We start from the raw sequence: 22,660 nt of genomic DNA on the forward strand, positions 1-22,660 counted from the left end.
TCTTTTGACACGGTCAAAAGTATTAGGATATGTCTTTCTACAAGGTTTTCCAAGTCATTTTTTTTTTTTTGATTAAATTAAGGAGTAGAGTATCTTTCTTGTGCTTGTCCCCTTCTTCCTTACCCTGGTAACAGTACTCTAATTTATCTTTAAATAAGAGGTACTCAACCAGGGGAAATCCCCCCTCCCCCTTTCCCCACAGGAGGCATCTGATAGTCTCGAGATGTTTTGTTGTCATGACTTGGAGGGTGGGTAGTGACCAGGGGTGCTGGTAAACATCCTACCAATGCATGGGACAGCTCCCCACAACAAAGAGTTATCTGTCGCCAAATGAGAGCAGTGCTGAAGTTGAGAAACACTGCTCTTAATTATCACCCCATTCATTGATCTTATACAGATGATATAGTGTTCACTTTGTCCCAAATCTAAGGGTTTTCTGCCACTTATAATAGAAGAGTTGAAATAGAGAAATCACCATTAATGTTAAGGATACTTCCCATTAATCAGGCAGATTGTTTACATACATGTATCTACTCTCTTTCCCAAACTTCACTAAAGAAGAATTAAGAATTAAAAGTGTATCAATTCTTAAGGCCAAAGAGAATGAGATGAGGCACATGGACAAGAGATTGCTATGAAATTTGGAAGCTAGAAAGTCAGTTGAGGACATGGTACTGTCCTGGCAGTCCAGTGGTTAAGACTTCACCTTCCAATGCAGGGGGTGTGAGTTCGATCCCTGGTTGGGGAACTAAGGTCCCACATGCATTGCAGCCAAAAAACCAAAACATAAAACAGAAGTAATGTTATAACAAATTCAATAAAGACTTTAAGAATGGTCCACATCAAAAAAATCTTTTAAAAAAGTCAGTTGAGGAGAAATACCTGACCTGGCAGAGGGAAAAGATACCTCAATTTAAGTATCAGTAAAAGATAATCCAGTTGCAATGCTCAGAACTTGGAGATATCAGATAACATGGAAAGTAGTGGTATGAAGACGGGTGAAACAAGGATTGTTTAATGGAATATTACCCAGCCATAAAAAGAAACTAAATTGAGTTATTTGTAGTGAGGTGGATGGACCTAGAGTCTTTGATACAGAGTGAAGTAAGTCAGAAAGAAAAAAACAAATACCGTATGCTAACACATATATAAGGAATCTAAAAAAAAAAAAAAAAAATGGTTCTGAAGAACCTAGGGGCAAGACAGGAATAAAGATGCAGACATAGAGAATGGACTTGAGGACACGGGGAGGGGGTAGGGTAAGCTGGGACGAAGTGAGAGAGTGGCATGGACATATATACAACCAAATGTAAAATAAATAGCTAGTGGGAAGCAGCCACATAGCACAGGGAGATCAGCTTGATGCTTTGTGACCACCTAGAGGGGTGGGATAGGGAGGGTGGGAGGGAGATGCAAGAGGGAGGGGATAGGGAGATATATGTATACGTATAGCTGATTCACTTTGTCATACAGCAGAAACTAACACACCATTGTAAAGCAATTATACTCCAATAAAGATTAAAACAAAACAAAAAAAGGATTGTTTAAAGTGGATCTATCAAACTGGGTGGACTCCATATCTCCTCTGCAACCATGAAATGCCAGTTACTATGCTTTCCTTCTCCTCTCCCTCCTCCTCCACTCCTTCCAACCCCATTTGCATCCTTATGAGCACCTCATATTTGGACCCTGGACAATTTGAACACGAGAGTTTTTAGAACCAGTGACCCCCAAGCATGACTCCGTCAAGCAACGGGGTAGTGGTATGAGATGATGGTGTTGGACTCAAGCCTTGTTAGTCCTGGTAGACCATAGTGAGAAGTTTAAAAGTCATTCTAGGGACTTCCTCGGTGGTGCAGTGGTTAAGAATCTGCCTGCCAATGCAGGGGACATGGGTTCGAGCCCTGGTCCAGGAAGATCCCACATGCTGCGGAGCAACTAAGCCCGTGTGCCACAACTACTGAGCCTGCGCTCTAGAGCCTACGAGCCACAACTACTGAGTCCACGAGCCACAACTACTGAAGCCTGCGTGCCTGGAGCCCATGCTCTGCAACAAGAGAAGCCACTGCAATGAGAAGCCCGCACACTGCAACGAAGAGTAGCCCCCTCTCACCGCAACTAGACAAAGCCTGAGTGCAGCAATAAAGACCCAACACAGCCAAAAATAAAAATAAATACATAAAAGTCATTATAAATGGCAGGAAGATTTTGAGCATTTCAAGAAGAGGAATGTCATTATTTGATTTATCTTTTTAGAAAATTACTCTGATTGCTGTTATGAAAAAATGGATTATAGAAAGACAATGATATAAGGAAATAATTTTGGAGGCTAGTTTTTTGTATTCCATGGTGATTTGGACCTGTGTGGTGGCAGAATAGATAAGAGAAATGGATGACTCAGCTTCTATCCGGGAGGCAGAAGAGTGAGAAAAAGCTGTTGCTAGAATACATGCAAGAGATGAGGGTAAGGGAAGAACAGCAGATGACTTTTAGATTTTTTTTTTTTTAATTTATTTATTTAATTAATTTATTTATTTATTTTTGGCTGTGCTGGGTCTTCGGTTCGTGCGAGGGCTTTCTCTAGTTGCGGCAAGCGGGGGCCACTCTTCATCGCGGTGCGGGTACCGCTCTTCATCGCAGTGCGCGGGCCTTTCACTATCGCGGCCCCTCCCGTTGCGGGGCACAGGCTCCAGACGCGCAGGCTCAGCAGCTGTGGCTCACGGGCCCAGCCGCTCCGTGGCATGTGGGATCTTCCCAGACCAGGGCTCGAACCCGTGTCTCCTGCATTAGCAGGCAGATTCTCAACCACTGCGCCACCAGGGAAGCCCGACTTTTAGATTTTTAAATTGAACAATGAGGCAGATGTTAGCCCCATTTACTGAGATGAAGAAGGCTGAGAAAGGAAAGGTTTAGAGGTGGGAAGTTGGGACAGTTAATAAGTTTTGCACATGTTGAGATGCCTACTTAGGTATCCAAATGGAAATGCAAAGTAGGCAACTGAGAGATTGCTCAGGGTCAATCAATATTAAAGATATGAATTTGGGAATCACCAGTATATTAGTAGTGTTATAGGTTGAATTGTACCTCTTAAAAAGATATGTTGAAGTTTTAACCCCCAGTACCTTGGAATGTAAACTTTCTGGAAATATGGTCATAGCAGGTGTAATTAGTCAAGTTAAGATGAGATCATACTGAAGTAGGTTGAGCCCTAAATCCAACATGACTGGTGTCATCAGAAGAAGAGACACAGAGATACAGACACACAAGAAGAGAACACCATGGGATGACAAAGGTAGAGATTGGAAAGATGCAGCTGCAAACCAAGGAAAACCAAGTATTGCCAGGAAACTGCCAGAAGCTGGAAAGAGGCAAAGGATTCTCCTACAGATTTCAGAGGGAACATGGCCCGGTTGACACGTTGATTTTTTTTTTTTTAACATCTTTATTGAAGTATAATTGCTTTACATTGTTGTGTTAGTTGCTGCTGTATAACAAAGTGAATCAGCTATACATATACATATATCCCCCTATCCCCTCCCTCCCACCGTCCCTATCCCACCCCTCTAGGTGGTCACAAAGCACCAAGCTTATCTCCCTGTGCTATGCGGCTGCTTCCCACTAGCTATCTATTTTACATTTGGTAGTGTGTATATGTCCATGCCACTCTTTCACTTCATCTCAGCTTACCCTTCCCCATCCCCATGTCCTCAAGTCCATTCTCTATGTCTGCGTCTTTATTCCTGTCCTGCCCTTAGGTTCTTCAGAAACATTTTTTTTTTTTTTAGATTCCATATATATGTGTTAGCATACGGTATTCGTTTTTCTCTTTCTGACTTACTTCACTCTGTATGACAGTCTCTAGCTCCATCCACCTCGCTACAAATAACTCAATTTCATTTCTTTTTATGGCTGAGTAATATTCCATTGTATATATGTGCCACATCTTCTGTATCCATTCACCTGTCCATGGACACTTAGGCTGCTTCCATATCCTGGCTATTGTAAACAGAGCTGCAATGAGCATTGTGGTACATGACTCTTTTTGAATTATGGTTTTCTCTGGTTATATGCCCAGTAGTGGGATTGCTGGGTCATATGGTAATTCTATTTTTAGTTTTTTAAGGAACCTCCATACTGTTCTCTGTAGTGGCTGTATCAATTTACATTCCCACCAACAGTGACACCTTGATTTGGACCATCTGGTTTCTAGAGCTGTGAGACAATAAATTCCTGTTGGTTTCAGTCACTTAGTTGGTGGTACTAGGCTATGGAACCCCAGGAAACTCGTAAGATGGAATTTAAGGTCAGGGACCCAAATGAAAACATTCAGGGTGAGAAAATATACAGAGAGAGGGCCAAAAACTGAGTCATGAGGCACTCCAACCGAGAGGTTCTATGGCGTTGCCCCAGTTTCTGACTGGTTTCTAAGCCCAGTGCTTCATCCCACATAGACAAGCTGAAGACAGCCTACCTAGACTCTCCAGACATTTTGATCATGGTCGCCCTTGATGTTGTTTTTGTGGTTCTGGCTTTTACAGTGACTCATACCAGTGTTGCCTCACTAAGACAGGAAAGAGAAAAGCTGGCAACCTCGTGACGCACCACTTTTATCACCATATGTTAAAGGAGTTTATGTATGTGTCTAATTCACTGCTAATAAACAAAGGATCCAGAATATTAAAATCTGAAGATTTCAAAACTTATTCTCTTTTCCCTATAACGTGTTATGCCAGTCCTGAGAGGAGGCAGCCTTGATGACATTGTGGGCATGGTGGTGGTCTGCTTTAGTGGACTCACAGCCTCTCCTTCATAACATCTGACCCATGTTCCATATCATAGACCGAAAGATTAACCTACACTCAATATGAGACATTCAAGCTAATGAGGAGGAAATCCTATCTTCTGTCTCCTGGAAGGAATGACTCTGCCCTATAATTATCCAGCCACCGTACAAGGCTTCTCGTATATATTCCCTCTTGACTATGAACAAGATATTATATACTTTAATGAAGGTTTGCTGTCTTCCATTTTTTTGTGATCACATATTTTCTATTTGTTTCTTAATGTGAGAAGTAAGCAGGGGTGCAGTAATACTTCTTTTTTTATAAGGTTAATTCAAACTTAGGAAGGTAAGGAGGGGTCTTTACTAACCACCCAGGTGCTAAAAGTGGAATTGAAATAAATCTAGTGTTTTTTTTCTATCCATTCCCAAGATCATATTAGAGGTTTCAGTTTTAGCTTAGAGTCTTTTCCCAGACCTCTATTCCCAAGGCTTCACCAGCGTCTCCTCTTATCTGAGGTTAATCTGTCCACTTAACGTTCTAACTTCCATCTCCTTCTATCTCCTGGTTACAATCCTCCCAGGAGAATTTTTTTCTGCATGGATCTCTTATTCTGCATTTTAGCATCTCTTTCTTTCCTCCCTGCCTCTTGTCCTCAGTGTGTAAACATGACTGCAGATGTTATACACTGAGAAACGCTATAGTCTCTTTGGTGATTTTAACTGTTGTGCATAAGTTTCTGGCAAAGACATGTCTCTACAGATTTTGCTGCTTCTTTGAGAGATGTGTTTCTGCTTTATGAATATACTTGTAAAGTAGTCTGCTTGTATACTGTGATTTATTCTTTGAGATTGCATGTATTACTGCTCGAGCAGCTGTTTTCTGGAATGAGGATCTCAGATGTCGAGGATTTCAGGAAAGAGATAGACATAATTTTAGACATACTGGAAAGAAACTAGAAAAAGGAAAGTCATTTGTTTTTGAGCGTAAACGTTTTTGTGGACCTTTGATTTCTAATCAGTGGTGTTGTCTAAGACTGGATGACAAGGATCCTGAGAAACGACTTGGTGCAGGGCTACTGTGTTCAGATATGATGGTTCTATTGGGGCCAGTGGAAAATGCCACATCTCTGTGAGGGTGGGGAGGGGTTTCTCCTCAAGGGAGAAGATATTCCTTCAGTTAATCAACCAGGAAAAATGGAGATCCTGTGACAAGAAGTTAAAGCTCATAGTAGGGTGAAAAGGAAAGTTTTCTTTCAGATGAGGTCTTGGGATAGGAGCGACTATACTCAGAGGTGTGATGGTAGTCAGGACGCTGAATAGAGGTGTGAGTTGGCACTGCCATGTGTGTGTGTGACCAGTGCCTAGGAATACTGTATGACCCTGAAAATGGGCATGAACCTGGGGGCTCTGAGATCATGTTTATACAGCAGAGGTTGATAATTTACTCTCTGAGTTGTACTTTTCCCCATTATCACTGAATCTTCAGTAAGGCATTAAAAGATCCAGCCTGGTCTTGGTTCTATGGCTGAGGATGTGGTCAGACATGCTTAGCATAATGACAGTAGTGATGAACGCCAGTCCGGGATGGCTGAGCCTGGCAGAGTGGCAATCTTATGCCAGGGTAGCAGTGCCCAACTTCAGGAGAAGGCCAGCATATTTCAGAAGGGATCGCAGGAGACTCCTAGATGTGATTAGAATATGTTTAAGTATCTAGAAGGGTGTATATGGGCTCAGAGTCATGGCACTTTGGGGGCATTCCTAGACATGTGACCTTCAAGCCTAGAGAATAAAACATTACCTTCAATAGTTCTTCATTTCCCCTCCTCTATCACAAGAACAAATGTCTCTTTCCTCTAACCCTGAGCATGTGCAATGAAAAATAATGATTGTACTCTTTGTGACCCATGGGGAATGATAAATTTGCCAGAGGAAGGATGAAGAAAATAGTGTTAAATTAATAAATAAATCCAGAAACTATAAGATGGGTGTAAACTGGACGTGTGTATTTAACTATATTTGGAAAATAAGTTTTAGGTAAATTCTTTTTATTAGTAATAAAGCAGAGTGAGATGTAAGTCAGTATGGAGTGATAGGAAAAATTGCAATGTATACATCAAAAGACCAGGATTCTAATTCCAAATAATGCTCACTTACAGTGAGTCCTGCTAGCTAACCCTTTACCATTCTGAGCTTTCATTTCCTGGACAGTGCAATAGGAGCACTCATACCTTCTCTGCTTACTTATATCATAGTAAGAATAAAATAAAATAACATATATAAGACATATAATATACACTCTTAAGTTATTATTTTTACCACTTGATGAACTCTTATATCCGTTTAAAGCCCAATCCCTTGACTCTGTGAAAGACATGTATGGAAATATTTTAAAATGTTAATAGTAAGTAGTATGCCATTTTCCATATTACATATTGAGAGACTGGAATACAAGTATTTTCAACCCTACATTTGATTTTTTAAAAATTCAATGTTAAAACTTTATGCAATTTAATAATATTGTTATCCTGGGGACCATAAGCAAAAATAATAACAAGCATTGCCATCCAACAAAAGAAGCATTCGCAGTTTTTCAATTGCTATAGGTCCATATTTCTTTGTTTGATTTTCTTAAGCACATTATAATAAAGCATATATGGTATCATTTGTCCCTCCAAATGTAAAACTTTCAAAGAAAAGAATTTTTGTTTGGCAACTGGTTACAAGTTCACAAAAATAGTTCTCTGTATTAGTCTTCTTGGACTGCTATAACAAAATACCACAGGCTGAGCTTAAAAAACAAAAATTTATTTTCTCACAGTTCTGGATGCTGGAAGTCCAAGATCAAAGTGTTGGCAGAGTTAGTGTCTTCTGAGGCCTCTCTCCTTGGCTTGCAGACTGCCACCTTCTTGCTGTGTCCTCACATGGCCTTTCCACTGTGCACACATCTCTGGCAACTCTTCCTTTTCTTACAAGAACACCAGTCATTTGGGATTATAGCCCCACCTTTATGACCTCATATAGTCTTAATTACCTGTATAGAGGCCTTATCTCCAAATACAGTCACATTGGGGGACATGGTTTCAACATATGAATTTTGATGTTACACAATTCAGGCCATAACACTATCATAAGACATTTTCCTAAAACAAATGAAAATTAACAAAATCTAAAGTATATTAGCAGTGTACAGTGGCAAATTAAAAATGCAATCCTGGCTAATGGCAATAAAAAGAATAATTTGCTGATTTATTTATTTTCTTTCTGGATGTGGCTTAATTACAGAAAATTATTGATTTACAAAAAAATACTTTATGCTTCACTCCCAAGTATGGAAGCATTGGCTGTGATTGATCCCTAGTATAAAAACACAATTCATGATATTAAAATATGGGTTATTAAAACATTGTTTCATTTATTATTATCAAGGTTCAAGATTTTATATGAACCCATATAAGCAGAGGACATTTAAGGAATTTTCTAACTGTGATACAAAGTATAATACAGATGACTACTTCAGTATTAATAAATAAAGGTGACATTGGCAGGAATTAGCTGGTTGGAAAGGTTGCTTCGTCTCTTTGACCCTCAGCATCCACAGTGGCAAAATGAAGGAGTTACATTAGTGAAGATCAAATTTCTTTCTATCTTAAAGGTTCTCTGCTGGGTGCTGGTTCAGGGTGAGAAGGTGAGGGGTTTGGTGGAGTTGAGGGTGGTGGGTATAGGATGGAAAGAAAGCTCTCAAAGAAACTCTCCTCTTTCTCTGCCCAAGGAGGAGAATGGGCTATTCATCTGAGTGGTAAGATTATATGACCTTAGTTGGGAGACTTTTGCAAGTGGGTATGTGAAATTGTTTAGAGGCTGCACAAATGGTTATGGCTCTCTCTTCTGTCCCTTGTCCCCAGTGGCAGAAAAAGGTGTGTTGAATCAGATTCATGCCCACAGAAAGAGCAACTTCATCCTGCTCTATTCTTTTTCTTCTCCCCTTCAGATATATTGAGAAAGTCAGTTGGCACATATTCCACTGAGAGATGGGACTAACCATCTCTGTGAAAGTCTGGCACTGCTGCCTTTAGGGTCTTTTTTTCTCCTATGTGGCCAGTGGTAAGATTCAGATTCAGGTCTCTAAGCCTGACTAGAGGTTTAGTGATTTTATTAAACATTTCAAATGACCAGCTTTTGGTTTAATTGGTTTTCTTTATTGATTTCCTCTTTTCAGGTTCAGTGATTTCTGTTCTAATTCTTATTACTACTTTTCTTCTGCTTACTTTGGGATTAATTAGCTCTTTTTTTTTTCTAGTTTTCTAAGGTAGAAACTTAGGTGACTGATTTTAGGTCTCTTGTTTTTTCTACTATGTGCATTGAATTCTGTATTTTCCCTCTAAGCACTGCTTGCTCTGTGTCCCCCAAATTTTGATAAGTTGTATTTTAATTTTCACTTAGTTCAAAATATTTTAAAATTTCTCTTGTGATTTCTTCTTTGATCCATGTGTTATTTAGAAGTGTGTTGCTTCATCTCCATGTATGTTGGGATTTCTCAGTTATCTTTCTGTTATTGATTTCTAGTTTAATTCCACTGTCGTCTGAAAGCAGACATTTTATGATTTCTATTTTTAAAATTTGATAAAGTGTGTTTTATGGCCAGTTGTGTAGTCTGTCTTGGAGAATGTTCCACGTGAGCTTAAGAGGTATGTGTGTTTTGCTGTTGTTAGATAAACTAGTCTATAGATGTCAATTATGTCCAATTGATTGATGGTGGTGTTGTTGAATTTAACTATGTTCTTCTGCCTGCTACTTCTGTCTGTTTCTGATAGAGGGGTTTTTGAAGTCTCCAACTGTGATAGTAGATGCATCTATTTCTCCTTGCAGTTCTATCAGTTTTTGCCTCATGGAGTTTGACACCCTGATGGTAGACACATACACCTTAAAGATTGTTATGTCTTCTTGGATAATTGACCTCTTTATCACTAGGTCATGCCTTTCTTTATCCCTAATAATGTTCCTTGTTTTGAAGTTTGCTGTTTTTGAAATTAATATAGGTACCCTTGCTTTCTTTCTTTTGATTAGCATTACCATGGTTTTTATTTTGCCATCCATTTACTTTAATCTGAATATGTCTTTATATTTAAAGTGGGTTTCTTGTAGACAACATGTAGTAGGGTCATGGTTTTTGATCCACTCTAATAATCTCTGTCTTTGTTTTGTGCATTTAGACCATTGACATGCAAAATGATTATTGATACAGTTGGATTAATATTTACCATATTTGTTACTGTTTTCTATTTGGTGTCCTTTATCTTTACTCCTATTTTCTCTTCCTATGTACATCTTTTCATTCATGTTTTAAAACCCACATATATGTAGGAATGTATGTATCATATGTGTATAGTAATTATAAGGTAACAGTAACTCTAAAAGGAAGAGATGAAAACTAATAGTATATATGAATATAGCAAGGAAAATAATCTCTAGATCATTGACATGTTGAACATTAAAATAATGTCAAGAAAAGTGTATTTATTTTATTTGAAAAATTTCATAACATCTTTCTCCATAAAATACTTCATTATTTCATTAAGTAAATATAACTTAAAGAATTATCCTTGAAAAGAAGAGGTCTGAGAGAAGAATATAGACTGCAACCCTGTGTTATAGGAAACAGTTTATTTCATTGTAGTTATATCTATGTCCATGGTAGTATGACCATCTTATCAACTGGGATGTAAAGACAGAGAGAGAGAGAATATGAGAGGGAGAGAAATGATTTCTCTTTTGACATAAGCTGGTTTGGGATAAAATTATTTTTGAAATCATACATTTTAGAAATCTTTGTGAGAAAAGAGCTCATGGAGATATGCAAATGGCCAACCACATCTGGCGGTTCACAATAACTGATGAAAATCCACTTGGAACAAATAACCATTACTGCTAATTCTGTAAAATTGTGTGGCCTGCTTTTTTGTTTGTTTGCTTGCTTTTTAATAATGAGGAATCACCTCAAACCTATGGTGCCATATTAACGTGTGGGAATGAGCATCTTTAACCTGTCAAGTAACAGGACCGGGGATAAAGCATTCCGTACATTTCTTATACATTGCTGACTACACTCCTGAGTTTTGCCACTATTCTAGGAGATGAAGCTGCTTTAGATGACATCATTCCTTGCACTTAAGTTTGTCTGTGACTATTTTCCTGTGGACTCAAGTCACGTGCCTTTTATTCACTTGGAATAAATATACTCTACATGATCATCTCGATTCCTAGAATGACTACTGATTGCTATCGATTCTTAAGATGGCTGGAATCTAGTCTTAGAGATCCAATATAAATTTAACTTAATTGACATTTTTATGAAGGAAATGTGTTTACCAGGTATCCATTTCTGTGGCTGCTACATTTTTTTTTTTTTTTTGCTACATTTTTAAGCATCCACTCCACTTTCAGACTGGATCTCCCCACTCTCAGCCAGCAAATGGATAGGAAATTAAAACTAATTTTAATATTGCACAAAGCAAAACATAATTAAGAAAATGTGTAAAAAATTAAAAAGCTGCCATCCTCATAGTGAAGTTCAAAGCTAAATAGAAATGATTTTTTAATTATTGGCTCATTTGAGTTATGTGCCACAGCGTCCCAAGAGAGATGTCTGTTTCAATCCAAGTGCAGATCTCAGTACTTCATTATTACACCATGGGGTGTGTAAAAGGAAGTAAAATTGCCCTCCTTCCTCCTCCCTTTCCTTCCTTCTTGTCCAGGACTGGGGATGGAGTATGGCAAGAATATGGCTCCCACTATTCTCAATCCAACATTCATTCCTCTTCTCAAGAGTGTGCTCAATTCTGGGGCACAGGGTAGGGGAAGGATCTATTATTGAACAGCTTCTTCTAGGGTATCTCAATTATCCCTTTTGTTTCAAGCCCTATCTGCCTCCCATTTTCAGTTCCTCAGCCTTTTTTTTTTTTTTTAATTGAAGTATAGTTGTTTTACAATGTTGTGTTACTTTCAGGTATACAGCAAAAGAATATATATTCTTTTTCAGATGCTTTTCCATTAGAGGTTATTACAAGATATTGCATCAGGCGTTTTGTAGAGCCAGCAGATTTGCTTTTTGGGAAGGCAGGTGACTTTCAGCTTTCTCAAGCCAGCTAAATCCTTTATCACTCATCTGTCTGTTTTTCTATTTCTAGATTTTGGGGGGAACCTCCCTAGTGGCACAGTGGTTAAGAATCCCCCTGCCAATGCAGGGGACATGGGTTTGAGCCCTGGTCCAGGAAGATGCCACATGCCGCAGAGCAGCTAAGCCCGTGTGCCACAACTACTGAGCTCAAGCACCACAACTACTGAAGCCCGTGTGCCACAACTACTGAAGCCCGTGTTCCTAGAGCCTGTGCTCCACAACAAGAGAAGCCACCACAATGAGAAGCCAGCGCACCACAACGAAGAGTAGCCCCCGCTCACCGCAACTAGAGAAAGCCCGCGTGCAGCAACGAAGACCCAAGGCAGCCAAAAATAAATAAATTAATTAAAAAAATTTTTGTTTTTGGACCTGTCTGCTCTTGTTTCTTCTACAATTCTCCTTATCCTTACGGAATTATGACTTTTACCTTTTTTTATCTCTTTACTGTCATTTTGGTTCGCTTCCTGAAGGCAGCATGAGAAAATGCATCTGAAACAGACGTCCCGGAGACAGTGTTTTGAACGAGGGGAAGATAAGTCTTTGCTCTTCGCCTTTCTCTCTACCATCTTCCTCCTTTATTTCTGTCTCACTTATGCCTTGAAAGGTAACTATAAAGTTCTCAACTAGCTGTCAGTTCATTGCCATCAAGGTATTAGTTGACAGCAGCTTAAAGATTAGCCTATGTAGGAACATTGTATATATATTTCTCCTATTCCAAAAACAGCATATTTTCTTTGCATCAAGCCGCATAGCACAGGGAGATCAGCTCGGTGCTTTGTGACCACCTAGAGAGGTGGGATAGGGAGGGTGGTGGGGAGGGAGATGCAAGAGGGAAGAGATATGGGGACTTATGTATATGTATAGCCGATTCACTTTGTTATAAAGCAAAAACTAACACACCATTGTAAAGCAATTATACTCCAATAAAGATGTTAAAAAGAAAAAGAAAAACAATACGGAAGGATACAAAGAAATAGCAAAATTTCTTTTAAATGGGAGTCTGAAAGACCCCAAAAAAACCCTTTAGACTACCAAGGAATAAATAAATCTTAATTAAAGGTTTAGGCTGATCCAGTTGCTTTGGGAGAGATTGTCTCCATCTAATGTAATTAACCTGGGTCAATTCAGGCAACCTGCTCCTCTTTGAGATTCAAGTAGCTGTTACGATATTAATTGAAAGTTTCCCTTGTAGGTAAACTACTGAGTGAAAAAAATATCATTTAAAGGAGCACATGTTTTTTTCCCAAAAAGTCAGTAATTTTCACACTGGGGCTACTTTTTAGTTGATTAGTCTTGGTGACATTTCAAGTAGTGTTTATACAGCAAAAAATTAGGGAAAAAACCTTTTTTTTCTAAAATTTTAGGCATCAGTTCAAATTTATGAAAAAATACATTCTTTTTTTAAAATTAATTAATTTATTTTTGGCTGCATTGGGTCTTCGTTGCTGCGTGCAGGCTTTCTCTAGTTGTGGCGAGCAGGGGGCAACTCTGTTGCGGTGCACGGGCTTCTCATTGCGGTGGTTTCTCTTGTTGCGGAGCACAGGCTCTAGGCACACGGGCTTCAGTAGTTGTGGCACGTGGGCTCAGTAGTTGTGGCGCACGGGCTTAGTTGCTCCAAGGCATGTGGGGTCTTCCTGGACCAGGGCATGAACCTGTGTCCCCCGCATTGGCAGGTGGATTCCTAACTGCTGCACCACCAGGGAAGCCCCAAGGTTGCAAATTTTTACTTTTAGGTTCACATAAGAAATACTGTTAACTTTTTCTGTTAAGTTCTCTTCTCCTCTTTTACCCTTCCTTCAGTGTAGTTTTTGAATCACTTTGCGTTAGTTTGATCATTGGGAAAATCCCAGTATCATTTTGGGCCATGGGTGACTTCCACTGTATCAGACTTCTCCCATCTCAGGGTAAGTTCTTCTCTGACACCTGTCTCCCACCGTGATGTGCCAGAGCTGGCTGGTAGCAGCCGAGGTGAACATCTCTTCCCAACTTTGCATTCCTCAAAGGCAGGCTGGTAGTATATCAACTATGGTGGGAGTGTTTACAACATTGGAATTGACCACTCCTACTAAATCAGTCCTCCTCTCCCTAAGCTGGTTGTTAAACATTTACCAGCATATCACTGTCCCTGAATTATCTATATGTACATATACATTCTGATCTATTTAAATGGTATGTTGTAGCATAAATAGTAAAAAGGATCCATCTGAAAATGTCTTTTCAAAGCAACCCTTCAAGTCCTGAGAAGATACCAGATCCTCTTCAGTAGCTACTCAGTCCCTCACGCAGCATGTTTGACTGTTTGCAATGCTGATTCAAAGAATCAGTAATCTGGAAGTTCTGCCCCTTCAGTGTCTCCCAAACGTTCTTGCTTAAACTCTTTTAATTTTAATATACTTTCTGAAAGATCCTCTTAGGAATTTGTTGAATTATGTATTCACTTCTGGGTGGTTTAGTATCATGAGAGAAAATTTGTTATTATTGCTAAATATTTCAGACATAATAGGAGACACAAGGAATATTATAGTGACCACTCATGTATCTGCAGCCCGGCTTAAAGAAAATTAGTTGAAGCTTCCTGTCTCTTATCTCTGTCTAGTTTCTGCAGAGGTAACTGTTATTCTCCATATGATGATTATCATTTTTACGTATTTCTTGGTTTTTTCTACATATGTGCTATTTTGTTGTTTTAAATACATTTTTTAAAACGTCATGACATTCTTTTAAACTTTTTTGCTTGATATTATATTTGTGAGAATTATCCAAGTAGATACAAGTAACCCACACTTATTTTCATTGCCAAATAGTGTTCAATTTAAGGATATATATCACAATTTTTCCATTCTTCTCTGACACCACATTGATGCTGTTTTGATGTTTTAGGTTTTATAAAAAATGCTACTGTGAACATTTTTGTCGATGTTTCCTTATTCATATATCTGAGAGTTTCTTTAAAATATGTAAGTAGGGGTGGAATTACTGGATAATGGAGAATGCATCTCTACAGCTTTCTTAAATATTACCAAATTGCTCTCCAAAGTGATTATAATAATTTACATTCCATCCAGCAGAATATATGAGTTTTGCCTGCTCCATAATCTCCCCTAGATGGGCAACTGTTAGACTTCAATTTTGGCTGATATGATAGATGAGAAATTAACAAACTGGCTTTAAGTAAAAACATATTAGATCTGTATATTATTAAACACAAAATAGCAGGAGAGCCAAAAACTGGAAAAACCAAATGTACCTCAAGAAGAGAATGGATAAAAAACAAGCAATAAAAAGGAATGCAGTACTGCTACATGAAAAGTATGAATAAATCATAAAATAATAATAGAAATCATAACACTGAATGGCTCCATTAATTGTAGGGAACCTGTTGGTTGACAAGGGTGCAGTGGAACTTTCTGGGCTAATGGAAATATTCCATATAGTTTCAACATTCACAAATGTACATATGTGTCAAAATTCATCCAACTGTACTTTTAAGATCTGCACATTTTATAAAATATAAATCATACATCATTTTTAAGAGTACTGGAAGAAAATAGAAGTTCAAGGATCAAAGAAAAAAATATTGACTATGAATAGTAACAACCTTTTCTCGATGTCCACATTAAGAGAAAGACTCTTTTATTGCTTGAGGAGCATTCAGGGTTGCCTTTTTATTTCATTATTATTTTAAATCTATAACTTAAATCAGGACAGTGGAAGCAACTGCAAAGATTTAGGGAGAAAGAATTTGATGGTTGGGTTGGAAGGAGAAGGGAGATTGGGAGTGACTACCTTGCCACATTGTGAAAAATATTGAAAGAGATTCTCAGATAAAGAGATTTTAACACATTTTGCTCAGAGTTAAAAATATAGTCCCTCTTTAATGTTTTCCAAAAGCAGCAGTAAAAATTTAAATTGTCTTCCAATTTCTCTTGGATGTCATACTGGTGCTTCATCTAAATGTATTCTCTCTGCTGAGATAGACCAGGAAACAGTGTCTCCTGGGACACACTGGTGTAATAGGTTAAATTTTAGTACACTTTTATGACTATTCTTAAGACACATAAGACAAGTTTTAGCTTTTATTTCAAATCAGAAGTGACATTCACTGGTTAATTTATCTTAATTATGCAGGAAAAGTGTGATTTAAAAATAAATAATAAAAAAGACGTAATTTATATTTGAAGCCAATGTATGTGGAATATTAAATACTATAGTATTGAAAATATATAAAAACAACTTTAATCATCCGCCATTGGGAAATCTTGCTATTTGTAATTTTTTGGTAATTTTGTGTTTTGTTTTTAGATTGAACAAATATCAATACAAAAAATAAATGCTGGAGAGAGTGTGGAGGAAAGAGAACCCTCCTTCACTTTTGGTAGGAACGTAAATAGTACAGCCACTATGGACAACAGTATGGAGGTTCCTTAAAAAACTAAAAACTAAAAATAGAGCTAACATATGATCCAGCAATCCCACTCCTGGGCATATATCTGGAGAAAAACATGGTTCAAAAGGATACATGCACCCCAATATTCATTGCAGCACTGTTTACAATAGCCAAGACATGGAAGCAACCTAAATGTCCATTGTCAGATGAATGGATAAAGAAGATGTGGTACATTCATACAATGGAATATTATTCAGCCATTAAAAAGAATGAGTGCCATTTGTAGCAACATGGAGATTATCATAATAAATGAAGTAAGTCAGACAGAGGAAAACAAATATCAAATGATATCACTTACATGCAGAAGCTAAAAAAATGATACAAATGAACTTATTTACAAAACAGAAACACAGACTTAGAGAACAAACTTATGGTTACTGGAGGGGAAAGGATTGGGGCAGGGGGAGGGATAGTTTGGGAGTTTGGGATTGACATGTACACACTGCTATATTTAAAATAGATAACCAGGGACCTCCCTGCAGTCCAGTGGTTGGGACTCCGTGCTTCCAATGCAGGGGGCACAGGTTCAATCCCTGGTCAGAGAGCTAAGATCCCACAGGCTACAAGGTGTGGCCAAAACTAAGTAAATAAAAATTTTAAAAATAAATAAATAAATAAATAAAATAAAATGAAATAGATTACCAACAAGGACCTACTGTATAGCACAGGGAACTCTGTTCAATATTCTGTAATAACCTAAATGGGAAAAAAATTTGAAAAAGAATAGATACTTTTATATGTATAACTGAATCACTTTGCTGTACACCTGAAACTAACAAAACATTGTTAATCAACTATAATATATAAAAAAATTTAAAAAAATAAATTTTTTTACTATTTTTAATTTTGGTCATATTCTGTATAATGTATACTTATATTATTTTTATTTATTTATTTATTTATTTGTTTGTTTGTTTGGCCGTGCCATGTGGCATGTGGGATTTTAGCTCCCCAACCAGGTATTGAACCTGCATTCCCTGCTCTGGAAGCATGGAGCCTTAACCACTGGACTGCCAGGGAAGTAAGTCCCTATATAGTCATATTAGACCATTCGTTAAAAGCAGGAAGCATAAGGAATAATGATTTTGAATTGAAGATAAATAGAGGCATACAAAGGATGGAAATCTAAAATTTCAGGGTAATCTTTACAAGGTCAGAATTCTTAACATCTTAAAATGATTCTTCGAGTTTAAAAATTAATGTTAAAAAGACAAAACACAGAAATGGAATACCTCTAATTTGATTTTTGCCTCTTTGGAAATAAAGATTACTTAAACTCACAGCATATTGAGAATGCATGATTGAAATCACTTTAAATGTGTGCTCTTATTCAATAGACTATTTTTTTTAACATCTTAATTGGAGTATAATTGCTTTACAATGGTGTGTTAGTTTCTGCTTTATAACAAAGTGAATCACTTATACATACATATATGCTCCCATATCTCTTCCCTCTTGTGTCTCCCTCCCTCCCACCCTCCCTATCCCACCCCTCTAGGTGGTCACAAAGCACTGAGCTGATCTCCCTGTACTATGCAGCTGCTTCCCACTAGCTATCTATTTTATGTTTGGTAGTGTATATACGTCCATGCCACTCTCTCACTTTGTCACAGCTTACCCTTCCCCCTCCCCATATTCTCAAGTCCATTCTCTAGTAGGTCTGCATCTTTATTCCCGTCTTGCCCCTAGGTTCTTCACGACCATTTTATTCTTTCTTAGATTCCATATATATGTGTTAGCATACGGTATTTGTTTTCCTGTTTCTGATTTACTTCACTCTGTATGACAGACTCTAGGTCCATCCATCTCACTACAAATAACTCAATTTCGTTTCTTTTTAATGGCTGAGTAATATTCCATTGTATATATGTGCCACATCTTCTTTATCCATTCATCTGTTGATGGACACTTAGGTTGCTTCCATGTCCTGGCTATTGTAAATAGAGCTGCAATGAACATTTTGGTACCTGTCTCTTTTTGAATTATGGTTTTCTCAGGGTATATGCCCAGTAGTGGGATTGCTGGGTCATATGGTAGTCCTACTTTTAGTTTCTTAAGGAACCTCCATACTGTACTCCGTAGTGGCTGTATCAATTTACATTCCCACCAACAGTGCAAGAGGGTTCCCTTTCCTCCACACCTTCTCCAGCATTTATTGTTTGTAGATTTTTTGATGATGGCCATTCTGACCGGTGTGAGATGATATCTCATTGTAGTTTTGATTTGCATTTCTCTAATGATTAAGGATGTTGAGCATTCTTTCATGTGTCTGTTGGCCATCTGTATATCTTCTTTGGAGAAATGTCTATTTGGGTCTTCTGCCCATTTTTGGATTGAGTTGTTTGTTTTTTTGATATTGAGCTGCATGAGCTGCTTGTAAATTTTGGAGATTAATCCTTCGTCAGTTGGTTCATTTGCAAATATTTTCTCCCATTCTGAGGGTTGTCTTTTCGTCTTGTTTATGGCTTCCTTTGCTGTGAAAAAGCTTTTAAGTTTCATTAGGTCCCATTTGTTTATTTTTGTTTTTATTTCCATTTCTCTAAGAGGCGGGTCAAAAAAGATCTTGCTGTGATTTATGTCATAGACTGTTTTGCCTATGTTTTCCTGTAAGAGTTTGATAGTGTCTGGCCTTACATTTAGTCTTTAATCCATTTTGAGTTTATTTTTGTGTATGGTGTTAGGGAGTGTTCTAATTTCATACTTTTATCTGTAGCTGTCCAGTTTTCCCAACACCACTTATTGAAGAGGCTGTCTTTTCTCCACTGTATATTCTTGCCTCCTTTATCAAAGATAAGGTGACCATATGTACGTGGGTTTATCTCTGGGTTTTCTATCCTGTTCCATTGATCTATATTTCTGTTTTTTGCCAGTACCGTACTATCTTGATTACTGTAGCTTTGTAGTATAGTCTGAAGTCAGGGAGCCTGATTCCTCCAGCTCTGTTTTTTGTTCTCAAGATTGCTTTGGCTATTCGGGGTCTTTTGTATTTCCATACAAGTTGTGAAATTTTTTGTTCTAGCTCTGTGAAAAATGCCAGTGGTAGTTTGATAGGGATTGCATTGAATCTGTAGATTGCTTTGTGTAGTAGGGTCATTTTCACAATGTTGATTCTTCCAATCCAAGAACATGGTATATCTCTCCATCTGTTTGTATCATCTTTAATTTCTTTCATCAGTGTCTTATAGTTTTCTGCATACAGGTCTTTTGTCTGCTTAGGTAGGTTTATTCCTAGATATTTTATTCTTTTTGTTGCAATGGTAAATGGGAGTGTTTCCTTAATTTCTCTTTCAGATTTTTCATCATTAGTGTATAGGAATGCAAGAGATTTCTGTGCATTAATTGTGTATCCTGCTACTTTACCAAATTCATTGATTAGCTCTAGTAGTTTTCTGGTAGCATCTTTAGGTTTCTCTATGTATAGTATTATGTCATCTGCAAACAGTGACAGCTTTACTTCTTCTTTTCCGATTTGGATTCCTTTTATTTCTTTTTCTCCTCTGATTGCTGTGGCTAAAACTTCCATAACTATGCTGAATAATAGTGGTAAGAGTGGGCAACCTTGTCTTGTTCCTGATCGTAGTGGAAGTGGTTTCAGTTTTTCACCATTGAGGACAATGTTGGCTGTGGGTTTGTCATATATGGTCTTTATTATGTTGAGGAAAGTTCCCTCTATGCCTACTTTCTGGAGGGTTTTTATCATAAATGGGTGTTGAATTTTGTCAGAAGCTTTCTCTGTATCTATTGAGATGATCACATGGTTTTTCTCCTTCAATTTGTTAAGATGGTGTATCACATTGATTGATTTGTGTATATTGAAGAATCCTTGCATTCATGGCATAAACCCCACTTGATCATGGTGTATGATCCTTTTAATGTGCTGTTGGATTCTGTTTGCTAGTATTTTGTTGAGGATTTTTGCATCTATGTTCATCAGTGATATTGCCCTTTAGTTTTCTTTCTTTGTGACATCTTTGGTTTTGGTATCAGGGTGATGGTGGCCTCGTAGAATGAATTGGGGGGTGTTCCTCCCTCTGCTATATTTTGGAAGAGTTTGAGAAGGAAAGGTGTTAGCTCTTCTCTAAATGTTTGATAGAATTCGCCTGTGAAGCCATCTGGTCCTGGGCTTTTGTTTGTTGGAAGATTTTTAATCACAGTTTCAATTTCAGTGCTTGTGATTGGTCTGTTCATATTTTCTATTTCTTCCTGGTTCAGTCTCAGAAGGTTTCAATAGACTTTTTGATAATGGCCATTCTGACTGGTGTGAGTTGGTAAGTCCTTGTCGTTTTGATTTGCAAGAAAGAGTAAAAAAAAAAAAAAAGAATTTAAACCTTCACACTCCTCAAAACTACCATGGTGTCCAGTCATGTAAAATTGCGTCGTAAATCCATGAGTGATACTCAGGGGAGTAACAGACCACTCCCCTGATCTCTATCAGCTCACTCTTGTTCCATTGTAAAGGGAAACTATTTACATTGTTTTATGAGACAATAGAGAAATGGAGATAGTTTTCATGAAATTTCTGGAATGCTTTGACACGTTGCTGGTCATTCACAAATCACAAGTTGTGAAAAATTGATGTAGTTCATACTCTTGATCTCAGGCAAGATAAAATCAGCCCTGTATATAACACACTTCCCACCACAACTTGCTAAGGTAAGCAAAATAATAATGTGCAAAGATCATGACATGAGGGACATAATCCAAATGAGCATATTTACATATTTTCCAATTGGTCTCTAAGGATATTAAGACATGTATATAAGGTTAATCTGTGAACAAGACAATTAACAATAAAATGCACTTCTGGGTATTTATCCAAAAGAACTGAAAACAGGATCTTGAAGAGATATTTGCACTTCCATGTTCGTTGCACCACTATTCACAGTAGCCAAGAGGTGGAAACAACCTAAAGGTCCATTGATGGATGAATAGATAAAGAAAATGCTGTATGCACGTACAATGGAAGGTTATTCAGCCTTGAAAAACGAGCAAAGCCTGTCATATGTGGCAACATGGATGCCTCAGGAGGACATTATGCTAACTGAAATAAGCCAGTCACAGAAGCACAAATACTGTATGATTCCACTTATTTGAGACATCTCAAGTAGTTAAACTCATTGAAATAAAGAGTAGAATGGTGGTTGCCAGGGGCTAGAGGGGAGGGGAAGATAGGAAGTTACCATCTAATGGGTCCTGAAAGATGAAAAACTTCCAGAGATCTCTCTACAACAGTGCTCATAGAGTTCACAATACTATACTGTTTACTTAAAACCAGGTTCATGTGGTAAATTTCATGTTATGCGGTTTTCACCACAATAAGAAAAATGCTAAATGTATGTAATAGATTTGATTTTGTGTTCATTATTTGTAGGCATTGTTCTTATGAGTTTTTGTAGCTGTGATGGAGCAAAACAGCCCCTTCGTAGGAGTAGCTTCATGGAGAATTTGGGATTTCAGGTTAAGGAGGGGGAGCTAGGGACACATCTCCAGGAAGCTGACTCTGAGGCTGGCTTTAAAGTCCAGGAAGCTGCAGTGGGGAGTACTCTTGGGATCAACACTGTGGTAGAGAGAAGGAAGTAGAACTGGGCAGAGAGAGAAGCCAAGTTCTATTGTAACCACACCCAGGCTTCTGCCAACGTGGCATGCAGCTGAAGCTAGATGACCTTTTAGAGTTGGGCCAAATGGGGCCAATGTGTGCAGGCCTCCATACCCTTGGATCCACCAGTCATTAGATGCCAGGAGCCCCTGGGAAGGGGTTGTGACTTTGATCAAGGTGGCTCTCTTCTGCAGAGGGTAACCCCATGGAGGGGTGGGGGCGGGGAAGCGCAGTACTGGGGAAGGAGCACATCCGTCCAGAAGGGCGAATTCATGACCCAAACCAGAGCGTCCGCTAGAGGGAGTTGAGAGAAGTGAAGACAGGCTATTCAGAGGTTAAGGGGATGCAGAAAGTGAGCTAAGAAAGAGGGAATTGGATGAACCAGAGGTAGGTAGTAATGTTGCCCTTTTATAGAACATGAGAGGTGGGTTGGGATCTGGGACTATATTTCTGTGTTTGAGAAAAAGTTTTCCCATATGAGAATTTATACACATGTCCATATTTAAAGTTGTGGTGTTAGTCTAAGATCTTTGCTTCACCTGAATATGGTTCAATATATGTTACAAACACAATTTATTACTATCTTTGAAACAAATGTCATTTTATATAAAATCTATTACTTTAGGGTAACTTTCTGCCTTTAGACTCACAGCTAAATAT

This window comes from Balaenoptera acutorostrata, chromosome 4 (genome assembly GCF_949987535.1).
Source record: "Balaenoptera acutorostrata chromosome 4, mBalAcu1.1, whole genome shotgun sequence".
Lineage (NCBI taxonomy): Eukaryota > Metazoa > Chordata > Mammalia > Artiodactyla > Balaenopteridae > Balaenoptera > Balaenoptera acutorostrata.